The sequence below is a fragment of the Antedon bifida genome, chromosome 2 (genome assembly GCF_963402885.1).
Source record: "Antedon bifida chromosome 2, ecAntBifi1.1, whole genome shotgun sequence".
Classification (NCBI taxonomy): Eukaryota; Metazoa; Echinodermata; class Crinoidea; order Comatulida; family Antedonidae; genus Antedon; species Antedon bifida.
Genome location: NC_136227.1, coordinates 14,489,237 through 14,511,546, shown reverse-complemented (window position 1 = coordinate 14,511,546; position 22,310 = coordinate 14,489,237). Strand labels below are relative to the sequence as shown.

General features: G+C 33.4%; 2 long non-coding RNA genes across 3 annotated transcripts in view; both read right to left on the bottom strand.

Moving 5' to 3' along the window:
- Positions 1-22,310, bottom strand: part of LOC144835198 (uncharacterized) — a 329,884-nt gene that overhangs the window by 199,218 nt on the left and 108,356 nt on the right. The gene's annotated exons all lie outside the window — the stretch shown is intronic.
- LOC144835682 (uncharacterized) lies at positions 12,259-13,509 on the bottom strand. The gene is made up of 3 exons (XR_013611091.1): positions 13,348-13,509; positions 12,657-12,728; positions 12,259-12,518 (listed from the first exon to the last, which is right to left on the bottom strand). It is a non-coding gene; the product is annotated as an uncharacterized LOC144835682 (long non-coding RNA).

Genomic DNA, 22,310 nt, shown 5'->3' with positions numbered 1-22,310 from the left:
CGCCAGATAGTCTGATGATATTCCCACCTCGGCTGAAGTTGCTTATATCTCGGATTGCTTTCCTCCAGTCCTGTCTGTTTTCTGCTAATCTCTGAATCGTTTCTATATCTTTTATGCTTTTGATCCTAGGGGGTAGTGCAGTTGATGATTGTTTATGTAGGGTGAACAGGTCGTTCAATAGAGTTACCGGTAGTGTGGATCGTGGTCGTCTTCTATATATATAAGTTATTGCTTTATTGGCTGGGACTTCCTTTTGCAATCTCAAGATGTGTCCGAATAGCCGCCTCGATTCCAAAATGTCCAAAATTATAAGATTCACAAATATCAAAATTTGAAAAACAATTATTACGATGATGAATGACTAATAATACAATAGAAAATAATAACAAAACAATATAAAACCCGGTGAATTTCTGCAAATCATATCTGTATGCTGACAATTACTTTCTCTCATTCTAATCATAGAAACGTTGAACAAAAACTTCAAAATAATCTTAAAACATGTAGCAATATAATGCTAGCATTACTTAGTAATAGGCATATACATTGGATCAAGATACATAAGTGTGGTATTAAACCACTGGTGCCGTGATGTTAAAGGTTGGGCAGACGTCGTACCTTTAACGAATAAAGAACACCTTACAGAGCTTTTAATTAATAGAAAAAGTGTCAAAGATGTTTTTCACTGTTCGTTTTGATTTCTAAAATTGTGAAGATATCAGTATGTGTAAGTGTCAACATTCAGTAAATCAAAAATAGGTTTTATGATGATTTTGTTTTATTTGAAAAATCCTAAATTGACACATAATCTGTGCTTCTTAATATTATTTACAAAGTCCTAATTTTTGCCTCAAACGATGGTAGATATTCAGTGTCTACTTTTTAAACCGTATACTGTAGCTTACACTCTTATCCTTGTAATTTTCGTTATATTTTTCTACATATTTTAAAATCACTTTAAACAGGAAAGAGTGGAATTGTATTTTTACTCTTCCCTGCTTTAATGATGTTAGTTCCATGTCTTCAAAATTATAAAAGGCAAGCAAGTCAATATACGTTTTTATACAGCTCACTATGTCGGTCGGTTGGTCGGTCGGTCGGTTGGTCGGTAAACACTAACTTGATCACGCGACTGCAGCTATGTATATGGCCTTGTTTCTTAAATGGTTAACCTAACTTTAAAAGCAATACAAACATAAAAGAAAAACACTGTGTCTCCATAAACTCTTTACAGAGCCCTACTTTTGGAGCAAGGCGGACACAAGATGTCCAGCATGTGGTCGATTCTGTAGAAGATAGCTCAAACAGCTTGTGATGAATGGTGGAAAGGTGAATGTTCCCAACACTGGAAGAATTTGCTTTCTCCTCATGCAGTTCTTGATAAATGTCAAGGATCATCTTGTGATTTCAAAGAGTCTCTTTGCGAAAACCACTCGATGAGCGTGATGCCGAGAGACAGATGTCAGAAGATGACTTTGGAAATCTATCATGTTCACTTTAACAGGAAAATGTTAGAAAATTGTTTTCCTGCAGTTTCTACATTTTGTTTAGCATAGGATCATGTCATTTAAGCAGTTATAACATAATATATGACGTAACTATGACGTCATATGGTAATTTAAATGTGCTAATTTGGAAGTTTAATGTCTTGTTTGAAGGTTTGCATGGCGAAATCAAATGTTGATATAAAGTTTGCGGTACACCACGTGTAATAGTTCTGAAAAGAACTGTTGAGAATTCTCACTCCTGAGGACGATCAAAGTATATTGATCGAAACGTCGAGAAACTCAACAGTTCTTTTCAGAACTATTACACGTGGTGTACCGCAAACTTTATATCAACAAGTTTAATGTCACATTTATATCTACTCGTAATGCATTTAGGTGGTCTAAAACCAACCGTTGAGGAGATATGGGAACTTCAAATGGTAAATGGTGGCCATTTTGAATTTATGCTAATTAACCCACTTCCCGATGTCCGTAAACTTTGGATATGATGTTTATTTGGATTATATCAACTAAACAACAAAATTCTGTTGCATTTAACATATCTAAACGATTTCCTCTTCATAAAATGACTTATTTGACCTAATTTGACCTTTGACCCTTCAAATCTCGAAAAAATAAAAAATATTTTGGTATGAATCGATCACCCTTGACCTACTCTACCATTTGCCACCCTAGTTCCGCGAACTTTTTTGCGTCTACGCCCTCTACGGCGAATAAGTAACTGGCTTTTACGAACGTTATAACACTTGACCTACTTAATTTTTTCAAAATATTTTGGTATGGATCGATCACCCTTGACCTACTTTACTAATCGCCACCCTAGTTCCGCGAACTTTTTTGCATATACGCCCTCTACGGCGAATAAGTAACTGGCTTTACGAACGTTATAACACTTGACCTACTTAATTTTTCAAAATATTTTGGTATGAATCGATCACCCTTGACCTATCGTAACTATGTAATAAATATTGCAGACCTATGGTAGGGATCTAGGTCTGCAATATTTATTACATAGTATATCCTGACTTGCATTGATCTCAACCATGATCCTGTTTTAGAATGATTCTTTTTTTAATTAGATAAATTTGTATTATGGGTATTAGGCCTACTTTTAAATTTGATTAACATTACGTCATTTCAGTAATTTCCCAGGTACGTATTTTTAAGATTCCAGGTCATCTCTTTAAGTAGTGGTAGTCGTCGGCAGAGGTCGTAGGACACGTGTACGTGTGGGCACAAAAAAGTTTTCAGGAGCCATGACTGTTGACATATTTTGAACTTTAGTTACCGGTAATAATTTATTACATATTTTATGGTGGTAAAGTAAAGCATCAGTGACTGTTGTATAGGATAACAATAGGCCATTCCAATACAGGGGCTTAAGCCTATTAATAATTATTAAGCTAGCAAGACAAGAATGAGTTTAGCCTTATAGTAGGCTGTGTAGTAAGTAAGTATGTAGGCTAAAGTTAAGCCCCCGATCCGCAGGGCCTAGCTAGCTAGCTAGCTGAGATTTAGGTACTACTACCTGTCTTTCTTACTGTAACAGCAGTATATCACAGCAGTTTTCCGACTGGCGAGGTATGCAAGAAGACTTTTAATTTTGAATTTTAAGATCGAATACCTACAACTTAAGGAATAAATCCGTTAAATATCTCAGTAGCAAAAGTGATACATTAGTTACTATACAGTGTGTGCCACAATTGTTTTGATGTAAACCACTGATGGAAGGTATCCCATCCTCAAAGTCCCATTCCCTACGTGTTTTGATATTAACAAGTTTAAAAACATGAAACCAGGTCATTCCTTGTCTTAAATGTACGTTCTATTGTAATACGATAAAAAGAGGAAAACAATGCAGTACTAAATTTATTTGAATCGGCTATTTTTCACATTTTTAACCGTTTAAAGACAAAACAAGTTATCGCAATAGGATAAGATGAATGTAATTTGTGACCTTATTAAATTAGATCTAAAAACATAAGGAATGGGGCTTTAAACAGACTTCCTCCATGATTGTATTCCCTGAGTGGGGTAAATGTGTACCAGTATTCATAAACGAATAAACGAATGACTCCATTGAAAATACCACTACACCATGAAAAGTCTTACAGTCCAGGTTGATTAGATTGCTGTAAAAGCTAAACCATTGTATAACCCACTATACAACAAGATTATACATGATTTTGCAAATATTTTTTTCTCAGATTTATGTTTAACTCCAAAATTCTTCCAGTCATTTTACCCAATGTCATCCTTTTAAGTTTGTAAAGCTTGGTTTAATACCTTTAGCAGAGCATCATTTCTTACATTCGTATCAGGGAGGTAATTTTTATCATGAACACATTCTCTACCTTACCAAATTGTTCCAAGCCCAACACACAACATTTTAAAGGAACGATTGACACATATAATTTATGAGAGTTGTCAGACTAGACGAGTACTTACTTCATTTAAGGTAAAGATTAATAAGATAATAAATTACTAACTTCTATCATAATTAATTATGGAAAACTACAGGGATATTGTAAATTAGAAATGTAAAAGTATAAATATATCCACTATGATGTAACACATACACATATATCAGGCACACACTGCAGAATAAGAGTAATTTTCAGAATTGAATCATAGTAACTAATAGGTCTAGATAGTAGAGTATCCGCCCTCTATTGATCTTGTATTCGCCCGCATCATGGTTTTTCAAGATTAAACAAACTTTTCAAAAAACCTCCTGTTGAAATACTGACTGTTCTATTTAACTCAGTTCAACCTTATTTTAACAATAGTCAATCTTTCAATTCATGATTCATTTCTCACCACAACTCAAACATTCATTATTTGCATACTAATAAATTGCATTAGTGCCAAGCCATAATAACATTAATTTCCATAGACAGCTGCCAATACTGTAAACTATTTTATTTTGCAGGTTCCTAAACTGGGCAGCAGTGCCTCTTGTGGTTGTTACCTTGCCACAAAAGGCAGAAATAGCAAAGCATTGAAGAAGACTGCTCATAAAAGTGCGCCAAACAGGAAATGTCAGACAACATAGTATGGTATGTTTTTGCTATAGGCCTACAGTATAGCAATGATTTTCTATTGAAACTTGTTTAAATGATACTTGTATGATTGATATTATGTCTATTAACAACTTCTTGTGTTTTGTACTACAATTCCAAAGGAAATCAGAGTTTTGTAAATGAATTGTAAGAATTCTAAAGTGAAATTCAATAGAATACTTGTGTATTGTGCTTCTATATTTAATAAGTGCATAGACCGTGGACACGTTTTTGTGATATCAAAGTCAGGTACTATTCATTGTGAATACTATATAATAGAAATATACTCTAAAGAGTTAGACAGTTGGTGCTATGAATTGATTGAATTCAGACAACTAGAAAGTCAGTCAAGTTATTGTGAATTACCAGATTATTCCAGTTTAGTCAATAATAATGTAAGTTTGCAATGTAGATGTGAAGTACAGTAAGAAATACAGTATATTGCTAGTTTTTTAGATCAATTTTATAAATTTGATTTATATTATTTTATAATTTTGATTATTAAGAGTTTTAAGGAAGAAGGAAGCTGAAATGTTTGGATACAAGAGATAAAAGTTAGTGTTTATAATGTTTAAAGATTTAACATTAAACTTACATTTTGTGTTTATTTTTTCTCATGATTGACAGTTTTATTAAATTCAGACAATGCTAGCTAATAGAAACAAGTGTTGTTAATGCCAGCATAGAAAAACAGAAAGCCTAAAAGAGAAAATGATCACCAGTATGTAGATTAACAACAGAAAGCCTAAAGAGAAAATGATCACCAGTATGTAGATTAACAACAGAAAGCCTAAAAGAGAAAATGATCACCAGTATGTAGATTAACAACAGAAAGCCTAAAGAGAAAATGATCACCAGTATGTAGATTAACAACAGAAAGCCTAAAGAGAAAATGATCACCAGTATGTAGATTAACAACAGAAAGCCTAAAAGAGAAAATGATCACCAGTATGTAGATTAACAACAGAAAGCCTAAAAGAGAAAATGATCACCAGTATGTAGATTAACAACAGAAAGCCTAAAAGAGAAAATGATCACCAGTATGTAGATTAACAACAGAAAGCCTAAAGAGAAAATGATCACCAGTATGTAGATTAACAACAGAAAGCCTAAAAGAGAAAATGATCACCAGTATGTAGATTAACAACAGAAAGCCTAAAGAGAAAATGATCACCAGTATGTAGATTAACAACAGAAAGTCTAAAAGAGAAAATGATCACCAGTATGTAGATTAACAACAGAAAGCCTAAATAGAAAATGATCACCAGTATGTAGATTAACAACAGAAAGCCTAAATAGAAAATGATCAACAGTATGTAGATTTAGGAGAACACTTTAATATAGTTTAACTCTATTCCCTTTACATAACATGTTTGATAGCCTGATAATTTTAGTAGACTTCTTAGTCAATGTAGAGATGTTATCTATTAAGCTGCTTGTTCGGTTCTGTAGGTCTGTCAATCTTTTAAACATTTAACATGTTAGATCTGATATCAATTGATTTCTGTAGGTCTGTTAGTCTTTAAAACATTTCATTTTATTTTCAATTTCATTTAATTTTTACCCATGAATATAAATTATAAACATTGTAACATACAAATTATAATAATTATATCAAGGGAGGGGCTAAAAAATAGTTAAAACTAATCAAGTTTAGCCCCTAAACATTGAAATATAAATAATTATATAAATAAATTAGGGTTATATCTTATATACCAATTGATTTCTGTAGGTCTGTCAGTCTTTTAAACATGTAACAGGTTAGATCTGATATACCAATTGATTTCTGTAGATCTGTCAGTCTTTTAAACATGTAACAGGTTAGATCTTGTATACCAATTGATTTCTGTAGGTCTGTCAGTCTTTTAAACATGTAACAGGTTAGATCTTGTATACCAATTGATTTCTGTAGGTCTGTCAGTCTTTTAAACATGTAACAGGTTAGATCTTGTATACCAATTGATTTCTGTAGGTCTGTCAGTCTTTTAAACATGTAACAGGTTAGATCTTGTATACCAATTGATTTCTGTAGGTCTGTCAGTCTTTTAAACATGTAACAGGTTAGATCTTGTATACCAATTGATTTCTGTAGGTCTGTCAGTCTTTTAAACATGTAACAGGTTAGATCTGATATACCAATTGATTTCTGTAGATCTGTCAGTCTTTTAAACATGTAACAGGTTAGATCTTGTATACCAATTGATTTCTGTAGGTCTGTCAGTCTTTTAAACATGTAACAGGTTAGATCTAGTATACCAACAGACCTACAGAAATCAATTGGTATACTTAACTAGATCTAATGTGTTAAATGTTTTATTATTTTTTTCTTTCTAAACTTGCAGTCCTGTAGTTACCATACTGAAAATTTTCCTAAAATGCAAACCATTGTTAATTTTATATAACATTTTTCTTGAATTGAATAGAATTAAATTAAAATACTATTTATTTTTGTTTTGCCTAAAATAGCAATTAAAAAAATTTAGCTTGTTTCCCTCTAGTGCATTGTAGTTCATATTAAAGCAAGAAATACTACCCTAACTATTATCAGATCAATTTATTTACAAATTTGTAATTTACAGTGTAAAGTAGTATGGAAGGCTTCAATGGGCAGGTTTGAAAATAAACACTGAAATACTGTTTGGAACAGAGTGCAAACAATTTTTGTAAATGCAAAAATTACACAATTGTGGGAAGGGGGTTAAAGGCCCATTTACACTATAGGGCAATAACAATTTACAATAAAAAGATAAATATGCATTTTCATTTTCAAAAAGAAAAGAATTTAAAAAAGTTTTCATCCTAGAACTGGATTATCATCTATGCTGCCTCTAATGAAAACAATATTTCCACACGTCCAATCAAATGACGTCATGATTTAATAGTAAGAGCAATAACATCGGGACAATACAATGATTTTATTGTTTTTATTGATTATGATGTCATTTGATTAGATTTAAAAAAATAATTTTTTTTTATCAGATAAATTATTATCCTATAGTTCTAGAACGAAAACTAATGTATCTATTTATCGTCGATCGTTATCGCCCTAGTGTAAATGGGCCTTAAGAGTATAGGAGGGGTATGTGCTTTCACCCCTAATTAGGAATGTCAGAGCCTAAAATCTGGGCAGTCTCTAGGCTTTCTTGTTTTTTTTACCTAGTCACCATGCATACAGATTTACGAAGCCAATTATAATTTGAAAGGAAATTCTAAATAATTGACCGAAAAGTATGAGTCAAATGTAAACTTGTCATATTAAACATTTTTTGAACGGCAACCTGATAGTAGACTTCTTAGTCAGTGTAAAGAGTGCATGGCCTACTGTATTTTTTAAGCTGCTTAGTCGGTTCTATAGGTCTGTCAGTCTTTGAAACATTTAACATTTTAAATTTAATATACCAATTTATTCCAGTAGGTCTGTCAGTTTTTTAAACAGGTAACAGGTTAGATCTGATATACCAACAGACCTACAGAAATCAATTGGTATACTAGATCTAATGTGTTAAATGTTTTATTATTTTTTCTGTCCTAACTTTCAGTCCTGTAGTTACCATACTGAGAATTGTTCTCAAATGTGTAGTAATTAGATTAAAATCCTTTTTTTTTTGTTGCCTAAAATAGCAATTATTTGCTAATAAAAACTGAGCTGAGCTCTAGTACTTTTTAGGGGTTTTATAGAAATGTAATAACAGAATTCTAAAGGAAATTCCGCAGAGTATTGTGAATTGTCATCAACAAAAAGAAGTTCACAGACCGTGCAAAAGTTGTTGTGACATCATAGCTAAATTCAATAAGCATATTATGTGAATGAACACTAAATATGAAAATAGACTGTAAGGAGTGGTAGGCAGTTGGTGCTACAAATTGAAATAGACTGTAAGGAGTGGTAGGCAGTTGGTGCTACAAATTGAAATAGATTGTAAGGAGTGGTAGGCAGTTGGTGCTACAAATTGGTTGAATTTTGAGTTGATTGGTAAAGTCAGTATAGTTATCAAGATTTCAAGTTGAGTTTGTAATTTGTAAGTTTGCATTGTAGTTCATATTAAAGCAAGAAATACTACCCTGACTATTATCAGATCAATTTATTTACAAATATGATTTGTAATTTACAGTGTATAGTAGTATAGAAGGCTGCAATGAGCAGGTTTGAAAATAAACACTGAAATACTGGATTTGGATCAGAGTGCAAACAATTTTTGTAAATGTAAAAATTACACAATTGTGGGAAGGTGTTAAGATTATGGGAGGGGTATGTGCTTTCACCCCTAATTAGGAATGTCAGAGCCTAAAATCTGGGCAGTCTCTAGGCTTTATTGTTTTTTTACCTAGTCACCATGCATACAGATTTACGAAGCCAATTATAATTTGAAAGGAAATTCTATATAATTGACCAAAAAGTATGAAATTTAAAATTGTCATAATAAACAATTTTTGAATGGCAACCGATTCTTTGTAAAAGATGTCGAGATTTAATTCATTTTCTTAATTTTTCTTTAATTTTGTTTTTCTCTTTTGTTGGGGCAGCCCACTTTTATTGCACATATTATGATAAACAATATGATAAAAGTTATATCTATCTATCAATGGATATTTATGTGATACAGTAGTACACATCCTGAGGTTAAAAGAGTATAGAAAATATTGTGATATTGTGTTGAAATCTAAATATGATAAAACAAGTATACAGAGAAAATTTATATTACAGAGCTAAAACGATATAAAGAACATTCAGTATTATAAATTGAGATTCAATATAATAATAATAATGATAAGATGTTTTGTTTAATTCTTTGATAAAATTGTATAGTTTTAAATTGATAAAGAAAGACATTTTGAACATAATGCTTTCAAGATTTACAGGAATTATATGATAAAATAACAAACTAATATACATTGCAAAACTAAACCCAAACCAAAGTATGGACATACGCCCTCGTTGCTAGCCAGGTTTATTAGCTAGCACCAGTTGTGTCTCGGTCATCTGGGACACGAACTTTGAAGCCTCTGAATAAAAACAGTATTAGTAAAATGTTTGGAATAATACGGCCGTTCTAAGGCAAAACCACGTAACTCGCATTTTTGTCAATTTTGAGATATTTACATTGGGGAATTATTACAATGTATTAAAATTTATTCTAAGAATTAACTATATTTACGAAAAAGTTCAAACAAGCTCTAAACTAGGCTAGGCTATTATTTTTGACAAACCTACCTAATCTAGCCATGGAGTAATAGCCTAGTACCCCAGTACTGTCGTTGGAAGTAGGCTAGGCCTAGCCTAGTAGGACGGCCGTATTTGCATTGTTGTACTAGGCCTTGTAGTAGCAGACTAGTAGGTAGGCTATAATAAGTCTATATCATAAATAGGCCTAGTAGATGCAAATGGCTAAGCCTAGCTTCAAATGCATTTTTTGTTAAGCCAACCTAGTTTCTAGCCATCATTGGTGATCCCAGCTCTCCCGGGTGTCACGAAACCTAAGACCACGAAAGCTAAGACCCAAGACCTAAGATTATAAATATTTATCTTTCGCACCTGCCTTGTATTTTAACTCCAACATTTATTCTGAATACCACACCTTACAATTAGCACTTTTATGAAAAAGAATCACATAAAAAGTAACAAATACATTTTTAAATTGATGATTTTACAGACGTTTTTCTCGCACACATACTGTTTGCGAATTTTGCATGACTAGCCTAGGCCTACCCCATGTTCAATATTTTTGTGTTTTTATGGAACGTCAAAAGAGCAAAAATCATATAGAGGGCTGAAAACTCAGTGGAGTCCATCTATTTTAACGCATTTTTAGTGAAAATCAGTACGAAGGAATAAATACTCGAAAATAAATTTTATTTTAAAAATCATGATAATAAGTTTTTTGTTTCGTTTTCTTTCTGTTTTTATACTTCTACTTTTATTGTTGCTCTTTTGGCGCTCCATAGAAACAAAAATATTGAGCATGGAGAGGAGTTACAGTATACAAAGAAACACGTCTGTAAAATCATCAATTTAAAGCATTTATTTATTTGTTTTTATGTGTTTCTCCTTCTTAAAGTACTTATATAAGTCCTAATTCTAAAGTGTGGTATTCAGGATAAAGTTAGTTGACAAATTTGGAGTTAAAATACAAGGCAGGTGCGAAAGAACAAAATCCTCCAAACCAACACAATGGAGTGAATATATACCAACAAACAACTCGTCAAGTTTGTTTGTTGTAAAGAAAAAATATACATTTACTCAACGGGCGAAAATAATATGAGTTTATCTATGTTTTGCGGTAGTATTTAATTATATTTATTGTAATAAATGAAACCTACTATGTTTAAAATTATGTATGGGTAAACAAGTATTGTTTTTAAGGCGTCATGTCAAAATGTTTAAAAACGATGACTATGCGTGAAACGCGTATTCTTTTGTTCTTTAAACTTGACCGTGACTTCCAATTGTGAAACAACGTGAAAAACGCTAATATGCACAGCTCAATATTAGTCCCGCCCCCACTGCATGCTTGACTAAATATTTGCATAAACGCGTTAAACATAACAATAATAAATCGTTTTTTTCGTTACACGCGTATATTTCGTTTTAAAAAAAATAAAAACTAAATCGTAAAAGTAAGTTGGTACGTTGGCAATCGATCGCCGCTAGGCCGTACATACGTTGAACCTAGGTACGTAGTAGCCTAGGTCCAACCTATCCTTGATTTCAGGTGCGTTGCGATCTCATAATACATAACAATTATTAACCTAAAAAACAATGAAATCGCAGATAGCCGAATGTGTAATAACTGTAAAATGCAACTGTAATACAAATAAAATATTTATTTAAAGTTCGCTCAGTAAACAACAAAAGCCGATCACTCTTGGCAGCCCATCATTCCCGCCGCAGTGCCATTATAGTGCGATATTGATAGGTGGGGAGTATTGAGTCGTTTTTATGATTGATACTCCACTGCCCACGTTTTTATACTAAAATTACTGTCAAAACTTAACCAAGAAAATGAATTTCTACTGCTACCACAGTTCAATTTCTACTGTTATAACATATTTTTGTAATGCTTTTGTGTAGTCTTTAATAATCCTAATTAATATAAAAATTATCTACGCGTCGATCGTAGGGTGGTGCGTAGGGTTAGTAAACACCATTGTTATCGCCTTTAGAAGCATGGACATTGCAAACAAACAATGTATTGTTCGCTATTTAAAATTCTATCTAAAGCTAGAAGACGTCAATTTTTGTAGCCGCCTTATGCTGTTAGGTTAACCTAATTTGGCCGGTCATCCGCCGACGAGACGACATCGGGCCCGTTGGGAAAGGGGCCTTTAGTTCACGCAGAGAGGTTGGGTTAGCGAATTATTTAAAAAAAAGACATCTAGGCTAGGAACCCAGGTAAAAATTCCAGTTGAAGACCAGTTGGGAATTTTCCCAGTTGTGAATTTTCCCTGTTGTGAATTGAGACAATTTCCAGTTGAAAACCAGTTGTGAAATTTCCAACTGGTCTGATAATCCCAGTTGTGAATTTTCAACTGGTCTGATAATCCCAGTTGTGAATTTTCAACTGGTCTGATAATCCCAGTTGTGAATTCTTCAACTGGTCTGATCAATCCCAGTTGTAAATTTTTCCCAGTTGAGAATTTTCCCAACTGGTAAATTTCAGTACAAAAACAAATCACACAAACTACAGAACTTATCGTTTAACTGTTTACTTTATTAACTTTAATAATTACAATTACAGTAGTTACTTTCAATTCTGCAGTACTGTAGTTAATTACCTCACGAAAGTCTTTAACAACCTGCATAACCCCTACATCTACACAAATGTTAGCATATCCCTCCTGTTTCTTTTTTACCGGTCCATGGAAATGGAGATCTAGCATTTATTCAGTAATTTATCTATGAAGTTATGGCCACCACCTTCTTTATTTAGTCATGTTGAAAAAATTAGTCCTGAAAAGAGAAAAACCAAAACAAATTGTTACTTTACTTGTTACAATCTACTGGTAGTGCAAGGAATAAATCAAATTCAAATCTCAAAAACATTATATATACTCTTTCTGTATAATTAATATACATAAATATATTTACCCTTCAAATTGTACTTTTTTGGTTGGTTTATTATAGCCTTGTTATACTGTATTTAAGTAAACTGGAAAACACCTGTGTATGACAAAAATTAAAGGAAAATTAAAAAGTATAGAATTTAGTTTAAGTAAACGAGACAGACTATAAACAGCATGGATTAGTTTGCTTCATAGATTAGTAGTACTGTATTAAGCTAGACTATTGAAGGGGGTATTCAACGCTAGCCTAGAGTAGTGGCAATACAACCTGCAGAACAGTTAGTACTTACTAGCCTAGGCCTAGCTAGTTTTAAGCCTAGACCTACTGTACTACTAGTACTTCTACTTAGAGGCCTAACTAAATTAACAACAGTATTCATCATCATGAAATAGCCAAGCCTAGAAATAATGCTTTTTTTGTGTGGTAATTTATTATTATTAAATAAGGCCTAGGCCTAGGCCTAGCTACAGGCCTAATAGTATCCTAGGCTTTGTTTCTAGCCTAGTATAGTTTGTGGTCGTACACAACAGCCATGTAATCAAGCACCTAGCAAGGTGTAAGGCAATGCTGTTGAGGCTAGCCTAGCTGGGTCGCCTAGCTAGCTGAATTCAACAGCTAAGCTAGGCCTAGCCAGTAGCGAGGCCTCCATTTTGTTGTCGATCTTTTTTGATCATTGATCATAATAGTAATAAGAGATAATATATATCAGGCCTACCTTCTATAAAACAACAAGATTGTGCCTCATCCTTAAGTTGATGCGATTAGCCAATAATACGGTGTTACTAAAACCAAAACCCTTTCTAGGCCTAGCTAGGCTTGATTTCATTATCAACTCCTGTGCTATGTGATCGCCAATTTTGCCGCCGAGACTACTGCTGTCACGTCACACAACAAAGGAAGCCGTTATTTTGGCCGTTGGCTTGCAGGTTTCTGATTGGTTGTTTACGGTCTGCCGGCCTACGGCGCATGCTCGTTACGTCTATGGTCCATTATTTAAAAAATATTCTATGCAGTATTTTATTTGATTTAATTTTGATTGTTTGTTGCAATAATATAGGATTATAAATAACAAAAAAAAAAATTTTCTTTATTATATTTTTAATTGTAATGACGGACCATGCTTCTTTTTCAGTCACCTCACCCCAGAACCACCTCTCCCCTGGGTCCTCTCTCCCACTCCCACACCCGGCCAACCTCCTTCTCCCTTTGGTTCCTTGGAAAAAAATAGTTAAAAAAGTTGCCCATTTGAAAAAAACCAATTGGACCAGTTGTGTTTAAAAAAAAAAAAAAACTAGTTGACCAGTTGGAAAACCAGTTGACCAGTTGGACAGTTGGAAAACCAGTTGGAAACACCAGTTGGCCAGTTGGGAACACCAGTTGACCAGTTGGGAAAACCAGTTGACCAGTTGGAAAAACCAGTTGACCAGTTGAAAAACCAGTTGACCAGTTGAAAAAAACCAGTTGACCAGTTGGAAAACCAGTTGAACCAGTTGAAAACCAGTTGGACCAGTTGAAAACCAGTTGGACCAATTGAAATTTCCAACTGGTCTCAACTGGAATTTTTACCTGGGAAACCAACAAAATATATGCAAAATAAATATATATTCCATGTTAAGATTTAAGATAGGCTTTTTAAATAATCATTACATGCGTAAAGAAAATGCCCGACTGGAATTTGGATGGAGGGAAGAAAACATGTGAGGTTGCGGTAAACAGCAGAGAGTATCGTGTTTCATGCCATGTGACCAAAAAAAAAACTAGGTCTGTACTTTTAATTACGGTCTTCTGTCGGCAGTCTTTTTGAGCGACCGATTGAACGTTCTGATACTAGATACTGGACTATATTATTTTTATTTTTCACGCCGCCTTTTTAAAAATCTTTTTTTTGCCGACGTACTTTTGTTTAAGGGCTGCGTAAAGCCTAACATTTTTCTTGTGCAATGGAAAACTGCGCGTGCGAATACGTGAAATGTTTGATTCACACGACTAAATTCGCCTAGTGGAAAACAGGCTTTAAGAATTTCGTTTTCAATGCGAACGTCTATGAAAACTGCATTAAACGTGGCGCTTAATGTGTATAGGCTACTTCAGTTAATTTTTGTTAAGAAAAATATTTATTTTATTTTTGGATTTAGGGTGGGGAGGACTATAACTTCTTTATATTTATCGTGACGATTTTTCAATCATAAAATAAAACGGGACACAATGACTTATAACTAGGCCTAATGTATTTTAAAAATATTCCATACCGAACGATTTATTCAAATAAAGAACATTTTTTATTAATTATTTTTTCCCAAACAATACTAAAGACAAGATGACAAACCACCAATTGAAATTAAACAAAACTTTTATTAAACATTTTTAGTATCTATAATAATATATAATTATTTTGCTTATTTTTGTTTTCTTTCGATGTATCTTAAATGCCGACATCGGCCATTGATGGCGGCCCTAATTGCCACCTCATCATTTATTGTGGCATTTGGGTAAACTAAATCCACTTCTTGGAAAATAGCCTTCATTTTACAAGGCGACAAGGCATCTTTGTCTTGTTGCAAAGATCGCGTTCCACTTAATGTGGATCTTTTTAATTCGTCTGGATGGAAAATAGAATTGACTAAATTTAATGCCAACGTTGATGATTTTGTTGCACCACGACATCTTCGGTACGCTTTGTTGCTAATTGCTACTTTGTCGATGTTGTCTTCGTCCCCTAATATGTATACTCCTTCGTCATCGGGAGGAAGTGGGTGTCCGCTTGACGGCGCAGCACCTAAAGCTGACTGAGGTCTTTTACAAGTACATTTCCTCTTCTGTAGCTGTTCTACTTTCTTTTCAAGTTCATTGAACTGTAGTACCAACGCACTTATTGCTTTACTGTCTATAAAGTAAATAAAAAAAATGAATTATTTACATATCTTAAATTAAAGTAGGCCATATGTTTAAAATAGCCAAAACTGTAAAAGTAAATCGTATCGTAATAAACAGCTATTACTGATGTTTTTTAATGCATCTCTGTTTATTTGACCAATTTCTATGACATGTCGTTGTATTGTGTATACAACAATTATCTACAATTTCATTATATTTTTAATCTATTATAGGTTAATTAATAGGTCAATGTTTATTTCATTTAGCTAAATTTCATCCAAGCATGGACGCCACAAAAACAAATTGTTTAATGTAGGATGTTTTACTTACTATTTAGTCTAGTCTCATTAGACGTTTCTAACAACTCTGTCAGGCTTGACATTAATCGGGATGTTTCCCGTTTATCCTTGGGGGCTAAAATAAATTAAAAAACACAATTTAGGAATAATGCTATAGTGGTACATAGAATACTATTACAAATTACAACACAAATAATATTATACCGTTTTATGCTATAACTTTTAAAAATCAGTAAACAAATATTTTAAATAATTATTAAAAGAAAACATGTGTAATTCTTATATTATTAAAGATGTATTGTCCCCCAAAATCATGAAAAATAAAGATTTTTAAAATCGAACTTTGAATAGGCCATTTTGTAGTTTTAATGAAGTTGTTCACTTCCATAAGAAAAAAAACGGGTGAAAAAAATTATTTCACCTATAAAAAGACAAAATAAACAGTTAAATTACCCAAAAACTCATTGTCTTCCAGACAATTTGACAATTTTTTGCTTTAAATTACATTTTTCTCTGGTAAATACATTTTTTTTAGACCCAATTTTTCCGTCGGTATCTGTTCTATCAGCCGTGTCTGATCCACCATCAGTGATTTCTGTTTTATCAGCAATTTCTGTTTTATTAGCGATTTCTGTTTTATCAGCGATTTCTGTTTTATCAGCGATTTCTGTTTTATCAGCGATTTCTGTGTTATCAGCGATTTCTGTTATCAGTATGTTATCATCGGCTCCGTCAGTTTCTGTTCTATCAGCCGTGTCTGATCCACCATCAGCGATTTCTGTTTTATCATTATCGTCTCCAGTCGCTTCGTCGTCGTCAAACTTACACACTAAATTTGTAAAATAAAATAAAAAATGTTAGTAGTTATAGTGTAGGCATACTTTTACGTGACTTAGGCACGGTACTGTACCTAACAATTCCACACTACTTTTTAATTTGTTTTTAGAGATTATTATTATCATACATCTAATATCATTAATATAATTATGGTTTTGAGGCGATTTTAGCGTAAAAAAGGGTAACTGAAAAATAAAGCCATTTTTGTACAATTTTTTTCATTATAGCGAATATAAATATATATCTTCCAAGTATGTTGACAAAAAAAATTAATGTAAAATGTCCATGAGTTTTCAAGATATGGCGATTTTTAGTTATATAATAGAAAAATATAAAAATTGAGGTCAGAGGTCACAGAGGTTAATCAGATTTCCAGTAACTTTGTTTTGGCATCTCCACACTATACTCCAACAAAATGCTATTTTGAAAAATTTGTATCCAGTCTGGTAATATCCCACCCCCTTTTCTCCCCTTAGGGACTGGACTATTTGGTACGTTATTATGACTGAAAATACAAATGCAATGTTGACGCGATTACTGTATTAAAACTTGTATTTTATTGGTGAATGCAATTAACACCCTAAGACTATGGGGATTGGCTATAATTTATTGATAAGAATCGAACCTACCTTCAATAATTTCTGCCTTGTAGAAACGGCGTACGTATTTAGCCGTTACTGTCATACCAACTTCTATTGGCCCATCTTGTCCCAACTCAATATCCTTTCGAAGTACATGCGATTCTAAACCCGCGTCCCGCTTTGGCTCAAGCCATTTCACAAGAAAGTATGCCATTATAAAATTTACTCTAGATTACTGAACTGCCTATAATTTAATTTGAGAATTTTTTCCAGATACTTAGTAGATTACAGTAACTGTCTTTTTATATGCCACGCAATCATGATTTTTCAAACATGTTGATTGGTGGAAAATAGGGCGTATGTGACGCTATGCGATTACGTAACATTGTGTATTAGCAGTAAATGACAAAAATATGCACATAAAAGATACAAAGTATAAACAATTTACGCCCAGTATTCAACTGTTTTGTATTAGAACCGGGCGTAGACCATTTAGAGTTTCCTCTCTTAGCACGAGATCTAATTTGTACAACATATTAATAACTAGTCTACAAATGTGTACATGCGAAAACTTAATTAAACCTACCAAAAGTCTTATTTTCTTCACAATTGTGTACCGTAACGTAAGAAGATGTTAGCAAAGTTAGCTGCGGGTAAATTTGTTCGTGGCCGGCACAGTAAGCGTAACAAGGAAAGCGACGAAGAATCAACACCAGCAAAACGCGGGAGACCATCTATAGTATCCAAATTTCCTGATATCATTCCTGTGGCAAAAAACTTCATCGAAAGTAATGGGTTTGAAGCTCACAGCCGACGACACAACACAACTGGCAACTGCGGAACCAGTCTAAAAGTAATCCAATCTCACATTTTGCGCGAGGTTGGCAACTTAAAAGAAGAATTTCCTAAATTCAGTAAGTTTTCATTATAAAATAAAGTTTCGATTAAATTTAAATAATTGTATCGCACTCGTACTTTTTTATTAATCTAAATTTTTCATGTTTTTGATTGACAATACATCCGTTTAACTAAATCGAATATTTTATATATCACTATATTTATTACAATATTAATTACTATTTTATACTGTTATCCTTAGGCACAAACACAGTACATAGAATGTTAAAGCCGCCGCATGAAGGTAGGAAAAATTCAACGAACTATAAAGGTTACATTGATGCAAGGATACCCAGAAAAGAGAACACCCGGATGAAGCCCCACGTAAGTGGACATTTCTTCAACGCAAGGGTGAAATATTTGTTCCAATTCAACGCGCTCTACCCACGACATTGTGCTCTGTATTCGTTAGACAACAAAAACAAAATCAAATTCGGTAAGTTTTAAAGCATTTCATTTGTTGTGTTCTGTTTTGCTGCGCCTCCATATTATTATTACATAATTTGTGTTTGCGGACATTATTTCCACAGCAATTGCAGTTAACAAATTTCAAAGTTTAGGCCTACTATTAATAATTTTCATAATAAAATGTCACCGCTTAAGTGCCGCTTGTTTTTGTATATGATTTACACGTATTTCCTCATTTGTTCTTTTATTATTATATATGAACACAGTAGGCAAAGAACATTAATTCTAAACCGCCCGGTGATATACTGAAATTTAATTAATTAATTTGAAACGATAAAGATGAGGAAATCTGTGAGAATGAGAAAAAGCCCCAACCGAGACTCGAACTCGGACCGTCTACTTGATATGCAGTTGCCCTAACCATTAATACTGTAAGTTAACATAATTGTGTTTGTCTGTACAGGTAAAGATGTACTAGCCGTTGATAGAAGGACGAAAATCCGGAAGATATATCCAACCAACGACAGACCAAATTATCTTGACCACGATTTTCCATCCAGAAATGGAAATCTTATAACACCATGTGGTTACCTGCGCCTCACCCTTCTTGACCCACCACGTATGTCATCTGACAAACATGGTAGATTCGAATTAAAAGTGCAACGTAGTGGGCCCGTTAAGATCGTGCAGAGGGGTCCAGCTACAAAATGTACTGTCGCGTCGCATATAAACGACATGTTGCCGCTAATTGAGAATGACATGCGCAATGGAAAATCTATCATAACCATAATTACAGACGGGGGTTGCGATTTTAACACAGGACACAGTACTAATCTACTTTACTACGGACGACTCTTCAAAAAGACGGGAATAGATGCGCTGATCATCACATCTTACGCACCGGGTCAATCCGCGTACAACGCCATCGAACATGTCTGGGGTTTGTGCACGCAAGCTTTGACGTCTGTGTCTTTACCGGACAGACTGGAAGGGGAAGAAAAAACTCCATGGGAACAACCCGACCTAACAGAGGACGAGCGACTTCAAAAATTATTTGTTGTTTACAATAATGCGATGTCGAAACTCAACAACTACTTGGATGGCGTAACGTTCGCAGGTGCTCCGATTTCCACAACTTATATCGCTTCGGACCAAGACGAAATGCCTTACAACGACTACAACGTTGCCTACGAAGTTATGTCTTGTAACAGCGGGAAGAAATTCAGAGAAAGTGACTTGGTCGACGAAGTACATTTCATGTTAAAGCATATTGACAGACGGAAAGGTTTCACTGCTTTTTACAAATGTACCAAGGATGATTGCAACCACTGCACTTCACACCCCGTAACCGCAACGGAACCACTAAATAAGTTAAGGTGTAAGGGGGGTTTTCCGTCACCAATGCTTGATGAGAGTGGAGAGCGTTTTTACACGTTACATGATGTCTTGGAATTGGATTCGTGGGACACAAGTGACAGCGCGTTAACAAATGGTGGGATAGGTAAATGCCTGATTTGTCCCTCTTACACATTTTTATCTAACGCTGATGTCACTTCTCATCGTAGAAAATACCATCCAGGACAGAGTGTGATGTGAAGATGTCTATTCCTACAATTATTTACACAATAAATAAAAATATAGGCCTACACCTATCGTAGTTGATATTGAAACATGTATATCGTTATTTTATTGTATTTTTAAAATGGGTTTCAATAATTATATATCTCATTCTCACAGATTTCCTCAATTCCGTTCACATTAATTAGAATTTAGAATTATTGTTCTGTGCCTGTTTATATATACTGTATATATATGTATTGCTTGTTTGAAATTGCCAACAATATGGGAACTAGTATTTCAATAATTCAATTTCAAATTTGGTATTTATAAATAAATTAATAATTTTGAAACATTTTCCATAATGCTTCCGACATATTTTTATGTATTTAAAAAAATAATAATTGTCATATTATTATTATTATTATATAGTATGTTAAACTAAATGATCAGAGCATGATCCTATAGAAATAAATGTTGTTATTTTGCAAAGCATGGTTTTGTTGAAGCTTTTGTTATTTATTGATCCATGAATAATATGTGGTGGTTAAAATAGGAATTCGTAAAATAGCACAGCTTTTACATTCAGGAAATAAAACTAAGACGCATAGCATCATAATATACACACAAAAAATGAACCGATGTTTTTTTTCACTTTTAAACAATGATTGTACCATCATTGTACTGTTGTACATAGTCCTATACAAAAATGAGTAAAGAAAATTATTAACAGAAACTTGACGATGAACTTACTCTATAATAATACCAATAAAGAATCAAAGGTAAAAATAATCTGCGTGATTTGATCAGGGAGATTTTACATCTCCCTGATTTGAAACACAGAAGGCATGATACAAAAACAGAGCAACATTTTTTAACTGTATTATATAAACCGTATTTACGTTACTGTATATTTTTGGCAGCGGAAACGACGCTCCAAAAGATATACCGTATTTTGTATACCGTATTTTCCCAACCACATTTGTGGATAAAATACAGTATTCATAAATTTATACTGTATTTTGAGTACCCTTTTCTGCGCCAATAAAAAAGAACGTTATTTTAATTTGCTGAGTTAAAATCTTAAACATTTAATTTGCACAATGTAATAACACTTAATAGTGCACAGGAAGAGACTGTTTATGTAGTTAATTTATGCAAGCATCCACATATTGTTCATTTGGCTAGTAGTCTTTTGTGTCTATAAGTACCTATTGTCCTTCTATTCTGCATTATGCTGATTAATTCATTTATTTGGTTAAGTGAAATGTCAACTTACTATTTTTTTGTAGACATAGGTTGCATCGTTTAATAACATTATAATTGTTATTTTTTGTAAACAAAATATTGTCCCCTTATAGAATCCCAAAAAAAATGGGTTTTTTTGCGATGACGTCATTACGTTTCACATTCATTTACGCGAATCTCGCGATGTCAGTGTGCTTAGACCATTATCTTTCCGGAAGGTGATATTTATTTTTTATTTGATAACGTCATCACGTCAAAACATTTGAATGATGTGGGTCACCTATTTTTATCTTTGCAGTATTTTATCAATCAATCAATTTTAATCTGTTATAGCTCTTCCGAATAAAAAGTGATACCCATGAATGTGTATACTGTACAATGACCCAAAATATACAGAATTCACCATATAACAACAAAATATTATTTTATTCTATAATGGCATACTTTTTTTTCTGTGCGCAATATTCTAAAGTAAGTAACTTAATGACGTGCAAGTGGATTTTGCTGTGCGGATAACTAACTCGTCAAAGTAGGCCTAACGAGTTCAAGTCTAGTTTAATTCGTTTATTTATTTTAAATTGTAATATTATTTTAACTAGTTGGATGGCGATCAGTAAGTTGATAAGTAAATTTTTTTTTAGAGCCAACGTGGCCAATAAGCTTAAGAATGTCTTTTTAAGGGGTCAAAAAGCTTGCTGAATGCTGCTGGCCTACACCTACCATGTTGTTCGTTTAGGCGACCCACCTAGGCGTATTAAATTAGTCAACAAAGCAAAGACTAGTAGCCTACTATTGTTTTATTCGGATATGCTTTGTTTTATTTATCTTTTAAGAACAATGGTATTTGCGTGTGGCTTTTGCTTCGGAACTGAATATAGTACGTCCATGAGTTGGGAGGTCTAAGTTACAAAAGTTATTCGCGATTACGGATTACATCTCGGGTCCTCCGTGCGTGGAGTATATTTTAGTTACCATAT